We start from the raw sequence: 6,454 nt of genomic DNA, 5'->3' as shown, positions 1-6,454 counted from the left end.
TCTGTCTTGTCTGAATTCAACTTCAATTTACTCACCCTCATCCATACTGTCACAGGGGCCAGGCACCGGTTCAGGACTTGGACAGCCTCCTTAGCATCTGGTGGAAATTAGTGATAAGAGTTGGACTTCATTTACATACAGATGGCATCGGACTCCAAAACTCTGGATGATCTCACCCAGTGGCTTCATGTAGATGTTAAACAACATGGGGGACAATCCTGAGCCCTGAGGGAACCCACAGGACAATGGCTGTGAGGCCAACCAGGAGTCCCCCAGCAACACCTTCTGGATACAACCCTCCAGGAAGGACTGGAGCCACTGCAGAACAGTACCTCCAAGACCCATCCCTGCAAGGTGCCCCAGAAGGATACCATGGTCCAGGAGAACCAACAGGGACACACTCCCCCTATCGAGCTCTCTGTGGAGATCATCCACTAAGGCGACCATGGCTGTCTCAGTTCCAGGACCTGGCCTGAAACCAGATTGCGACCAGACTAAGATACAGCCAACTGATTCAAAGAGTAATGGCTGAATCTGTAGAAAATAACTGATAGGTCCAGTGGTGAGGGTCCAGGGAAGCTTTAGAACAGAAGCTACTAAGGAGCAGTATTAGGGGAGGTGGTACTAATATTAGAAGATCTCATGATGGTCATGGCACTATAAATAACACTTACTAGTACAATATAGTGCATGAAAAAGTAATGGTAATGGTAAACTGTTTCTGTGGGATGGCCTAGACATCAGGAAGCAGAAGCAATATGTTGAAAAATTTAGGAAGATAACAGTTCAAAATGAAGGAAGAGATGGTGGTGGAAGGTGAGACTTATAGGTTGAAAGGTATGAAAAAAGAAATTAAAATCAGCATCTCTGCAGTTTCCCCATTTCCATTTAGCCAAACTTTCACTGACTTATACAACAGTCAACTAACCTTCTAGCTGCATTCTCCCTCCTGGTATACTGATCTTTTATTGATCCTTTTAAAAAAAGTTTTTTAAGACTAAAGAAAAAGTCCTCCTGCCCTCAAGTGCCACTGTAAGGCCTACTCAGATATCATCTGTCCAGCTCTGAGGGGAAAAGAGAAAAAAGGGACACAACTTGGCTAGCAACTCTCATCCAGCCCTGAGCACTGGCCTCCTCCTTCCTCCAACCTCCACTGCAAGGGCTCCTCTGATTATCATCATTCTTGCCCGGAGGAAATGAGAGAAGAAGCAGACAGTGTATGATGATATTCCTTCCTCCTTGCTCCCATCCCTTGACTTTTGTGCTTTTTCAATTGTAAGCCTGAGGGCAAGGACTGTCTTTGTATTGATTTTTGTAAACTGCTTTGGGAGACCTTTCTGTTTTACTTTTTTTTTAGAGGTAAAAATCTTTAAATAACTAAATAAGTCTTCCTCAACAATTTTCAACTTACCTTACAGTCAACTCAATATTTGCTTTACCAGTTTGTGTTATTTTTGTTTTCAGTTTTTAAAGGAAATTTCATTGCCTTTTACAACTTCCTGACTTCTGCTCATTAATCATACTTGCTAATGACACTTACCTTCTACCCTTTTGGAGTAGGTGATGCTATGAGAAATAGTGTATTTTTATCTGTTTCTTTCTGCTTTATTATGTTTCTATATCCTAATTGGTCTCTGGTGATGTTGTAGGTAGACATGTAGGCTTTGTGATTCTTTACTAGCCACTGGTCAATTGTTGGGGCTGTCTTGGTGATAGCTATTATGATAACCGTAAATCTCTAGGCCAGTGATTCCCAAACTCTGGTCATCCTGGTGTTTTACACTTCAACTCCTAGAAGCCTGAGTCACTTTGGCCAATGGCCAGAGATTCTGGGAACTGAAGTTGGAAACATCTGGAAAACAAAAGATTGGGAATCATGGCTCAGGCAAGAAGCTACCTTTGTTTGAATTGGTCAAGGAGTCAAAAAGGTAACTGGCCATTATAATTCCCACAAGGAACAAGGATGCTCAGAGATTCTGGGCAGGAGATTTTAAAAAGGTCAGTCAGATGACTGGAAAATCACTTTTGACTATTAAGAACAATTAATCAATGTTGGCCGGAGAGGGAGTGCTCAAGACTAGCAAAATATGAAAAGCCTAATGTGAGAGAGGAACCAAAGACTAAATTGCCAATATCCTCTGGATAATGGAGAAAGGCAGGGAGTTTCAGAAAAAACATATATTTCTGTTTATTGACTATTCTAAAGCCGTTGACTGTGTGGATCATAATAAATTGTGGCAAGTTCTTAGTGGTATTGGCATACCAAATCACCTTGTCTCTCTCCTGAGGAATCTGTATAAGGACCAAGTAGCAACCGTAAGAACAGACCATGGAACAACAGACTGGTTCAAGATTGGGAAAGGCATATGGCAGGGTTGTATACCCTCACCCAACCTATTCAACTTGTATGCAGAATACATCATGCGATGTGCAGGACTTGACGAATGCAAGGCTGGGGTGAAAATTGCTGGAAGAAACATTAACAAACTTAGATATGCAGATGACACCACTTTGATGGCTGAAAGCAAGGAGGAGCTGAGGAGCCTTCTAATCAAGGTGAAAGAAGAAAGTGCAAAAGCTGGGTTGCAGCTAAACATAAAAAGCCCCAAGATTATGGTAACAAGAATGATTGACAACTGGGAAATAGAGGGAGAAAACGCAGAGGCGTTTTGTATTTCTAGGTGCAAACTTTGTATTTCTAGGTGCAAAGAGTACTGCAGACGCAGACTACAGCCAGAAAATCAGGAGACACTTACTTCTTGGGAGGAGAGCAATGTCCAATCTCGATAAAATAGTGAAGAGTAGAGACATCACACTGGCAACGAAGATCCACAAAGTTAAAACAATGGTATTCCCGATATTCACCTATGGATGTGAGAGCTGGACCATAGGGAAGGCTGAGCGAAGGAAGATAGATGCTTTTGAACTGTGGTGTTGGAGAAAAATTCTGAGAGTGCCTTGGACTGCCAGAAGATCCAACCAGTCCATACTTCAGGAAATAAAGCCCGACTGCTCATTGGAGGGAAGGATAGTAGAGGCAAAGATGAAGTACTTTGGCCACATCATGAGAAGAAAGGAAAGCTTAGAGAAGACAATGACGCTGGGGAAAATGGAAGGAAAAAGGAAGAGGGGCTGACCAAGGACAAGATGGATGGATGGCATCCTTGAAGTGACTGGATTGACCTTGAAAGAGCTGGGGGTGGTGACAGCCAACAGGGAGCTCTGGTGTGGGCTGGTCCATGAAGTCATGAAGAGTCGGAAATGACTGAACGAATGAGCAAAAACAAAATGTGAGAGAACTCCATTAGAGGGAGGTGTTAAGGTCGGTGTTAGTTGCTGAGGGAAGGAAGCTGTGCTGTGAGGAGGCCTGTTAGGAAGTGGTAGGGAGGCAGGCAGTCCAGAACCAGAGTGTTCCTAACACTGTCTGACCACAAGAGAAGCCTGCATGTAGTCCATGAAACAGGACCATCCTAGGAGTCAGAGGCACCAGGGAGAGCTGGAGGCATAGAAAAAGACTATTGGGCACAATTTTGTTCCAGATTATGAGGGATTAGCATAGTAAATGATCTGAAGATTATTCAATGTTGTTAATTCTCCCATTCAATTTTCATTTAAGTAATTGCCCCCTCTCTTTCTTGCCAGTTGCCCATTCTGACATCAGCAGAGACACCTGCAATGGCCAAGAGCTTGGACAGAGCTCTGTGGATATTTAGGAGCAGTGGTGGCAGCAACACAGAGGAGATGACAAACCAGTAGAGCAGATGCATGTCCAGGCTGTCAGGACAAGGGCCCAGATGCAACACATACACGTTAGATCTTGGGGAGATTTATACTGATCTAAACAACTGCCCCCGGTGGCACAGTGGGTTAAAGCACTGAGCTGCTGAGCTTGTTGATCGAAAGGTCACAGGTTCGATTCCGGGGAGCAGCGTGAGCTTCCGCTGTCAGCCCTAGCTTCTGCCAACCTAGCAGTTCGAAAACATGCAAATGTGAGTAGATCAATAGGTACCGCTCCGGCGGGAAGGTAACGGCGCTCCATGCAGTCATGCCGGCCACATGACCTTGAAGGTGTCTACGGACAATGCTGGCTCTTCGGCTTAGAAATGGAGATGAGCACCACACCCCAGAGTCAGACATGACTAGACTTAATGTCAGGGGACTACCTTTACCTTTACCTTAAACAACTGTATGTAGATGACTCCCTTTACCAGAAAGGATGGTGCAGTACTGCTGAACAAGTTCTGGTGCCACTGGACTCTCTGGATGCCATTCATTCCCTTGGCCAGCTTGGGGGCATACAGTGTGGATATGCATCAGTTCCTGAGCTTGTTTGGCAGCTCAGCATGGACAGTGGCAATGCTGATCCAGATTACCTCATCCTGAATCAGCATCACCATTTATGGCCCATGTACATGGGCCCCAGAGTGCATGTTACTGATTCCTAATTCTGAAGACAGACTTTCTCAAACTAGAACAATTTTCCTATATAATGCCCACAAAACAAATAACATTATACCTATCTCTTCCCTTCCCACATGAGTTTAAAAGCTGGTTGTAGCAGTTACTGGGCATGAGAAGGAATGAAACAGGCTATCTTTATTTTCCTTTTCGCATTTGACCTAGATTACAGGCTATGCTCATTGATTTTGTCTTTACAAAAGTAAAGTAGGAACACAGTGGAATGCCATATACTTTGAGTTTCAGGGCACTCCTATATATGCATATTTGGAAGAAGGAAGTTCTGCCAAGTTAATAATTATGCCCAAGATCATAGCTGTAGTCCTTCCCATAATTACAAATTAAATTTGTATGTAGAAGAACCTAATTTGGTATGGAATTCCACCCTTCTGGTATTCAGATTTTGAAGAAGAAATTCAACATCTAAATGAAGCTAGAAGAAGATGTTTTTCATGTTGCTTGGGGGCTTGATATTCCTAGTAATAAGTCCCAGGGAGATGGATTAGAGTGTAGAGGGGGCTACCAGGGCACACAATAAATAAATGTATCACATACAGGGTACCATATTTATATCCTAACACCAGGGACTGAGTGAGAGCAGACAAACTAAATTATTTAAATTCCAGAAGGAACTTAGGAAAACTTCGTGGAACTCTATGTTTTGGGGCAGAAAATGGCCAATGTATTATGTGATTCTAGTCAAATAAGCCTCCATGACTGCTAATAGAATAATCTTGACGAATGATGTGGAAAACAACCATAGAAAAAAGAAAGCACATGGGGCTTCCTAAGATACAAATCAGAAAGTTTCAAATTCAGACATCTATACTCTGCACTCGCTGACTTCTTTTGGATGCATTGTTAAACCATGACTTAGGGTCAGCTCACCAGAATTTTAGAAGAAGTTCCACAAACATAAAACTTGGAAATGTTGCAGCCTTTGGTCAATAACTGTGCCTGATATGTACAATACTAAGGAAACAATATCCCCCCATTTTATAGGATCTAAGTAAAGAATAGAGCTTAGAAATACCTTTTAAATGTTCTTGTTGCTCTGCACATTATTTTACTTTTACTTTTTATTACCATTTTGGCAGGAAAACACTTCTGTAGGATTGATAAGGGGATGATGCACATCTTGAAAACTTCCTGTTGAGATGCTCTGAATACATCTTGTAAAAAAGTAACTACAAAGGGCAGAGCAGGGGCGGGGGAAGGGGCAAGGCAATTGCATGGACTGAAGCAGCACCGCTCAAAGCCAGGATGCAACTGAAGAATGGAGGTACTCACCCAATTAAATAGACACAGCTTGTGTAAGACACGTCATGACATTCTTCTACTCTGATTGGCCCAATAGGTAGGTCTCAAAGGGAAACTCCATGTGAGCATGCTTCCAAATAGAAGAGAAGGTAGCTGCAAGTGGCAGCCACGTGGGGTTTTTCGGGCAAAAAAAAAAACCCATGGTGGCTGTGCCCTTGCTTGTTCAGACAAGCCAGACAAGCCAAAGAAGCCAAAGGCAAATGGCCAAAACAAATCCATTCACAAGTCTAGTTGCTATAATCCTGGGGTCAGAGTAAAGAAGGGAGCTGAGAAGACAATTCCATCTTGTCTCCTTTGACATCAGAGCACTTCCTCCAGCACCAACAGCCATTCTGGGGCCAGAGTCAAGAAGGGAGCTGAGAAGACAGTTCCATCTCCTCTGACATCAGAGCCCCTCCCCCAGCAACAATATAATATTATATAATACTAATATTATGAATGATGTATTAGTACTATGCTAAAAATATAGTATGTTGTATGTACATATGACTTGTAAGCCACTCTGAGTCCCCTTCGGGGTGAGAAGGGTGGCACACAAATGTCATAAATAATAATAATAATAATAATAATAATAATAAATATTATCTTATGTCATACATATGGACTTGCCTGGAAATATGATTGGTTGTTGTGGAATCCAAAAATCATGCTCTAAAGGTAGTGAGGTGTCTATTTG

This window comes from Anolis sagrei, chromosome 3 (genome assembly GCF_037176765.1).
Source record: "Anolis sagrei isolate rAnoSag1 chromosome 3, rAnoSag1.mat, whole genome shotgun sequence".
Taxonomy (NCBI): domain Eukaryota; kingdom Metazoa; phylum Chordata; class Lepidosauria; order Squamata; family Dactyloidae; genus Anolis; species Anolis sagrei.
The sequence above is the reverse complement of the archived record's forward strand: the minus strand, read 5'-3'. Positions refer to the sequence as shown.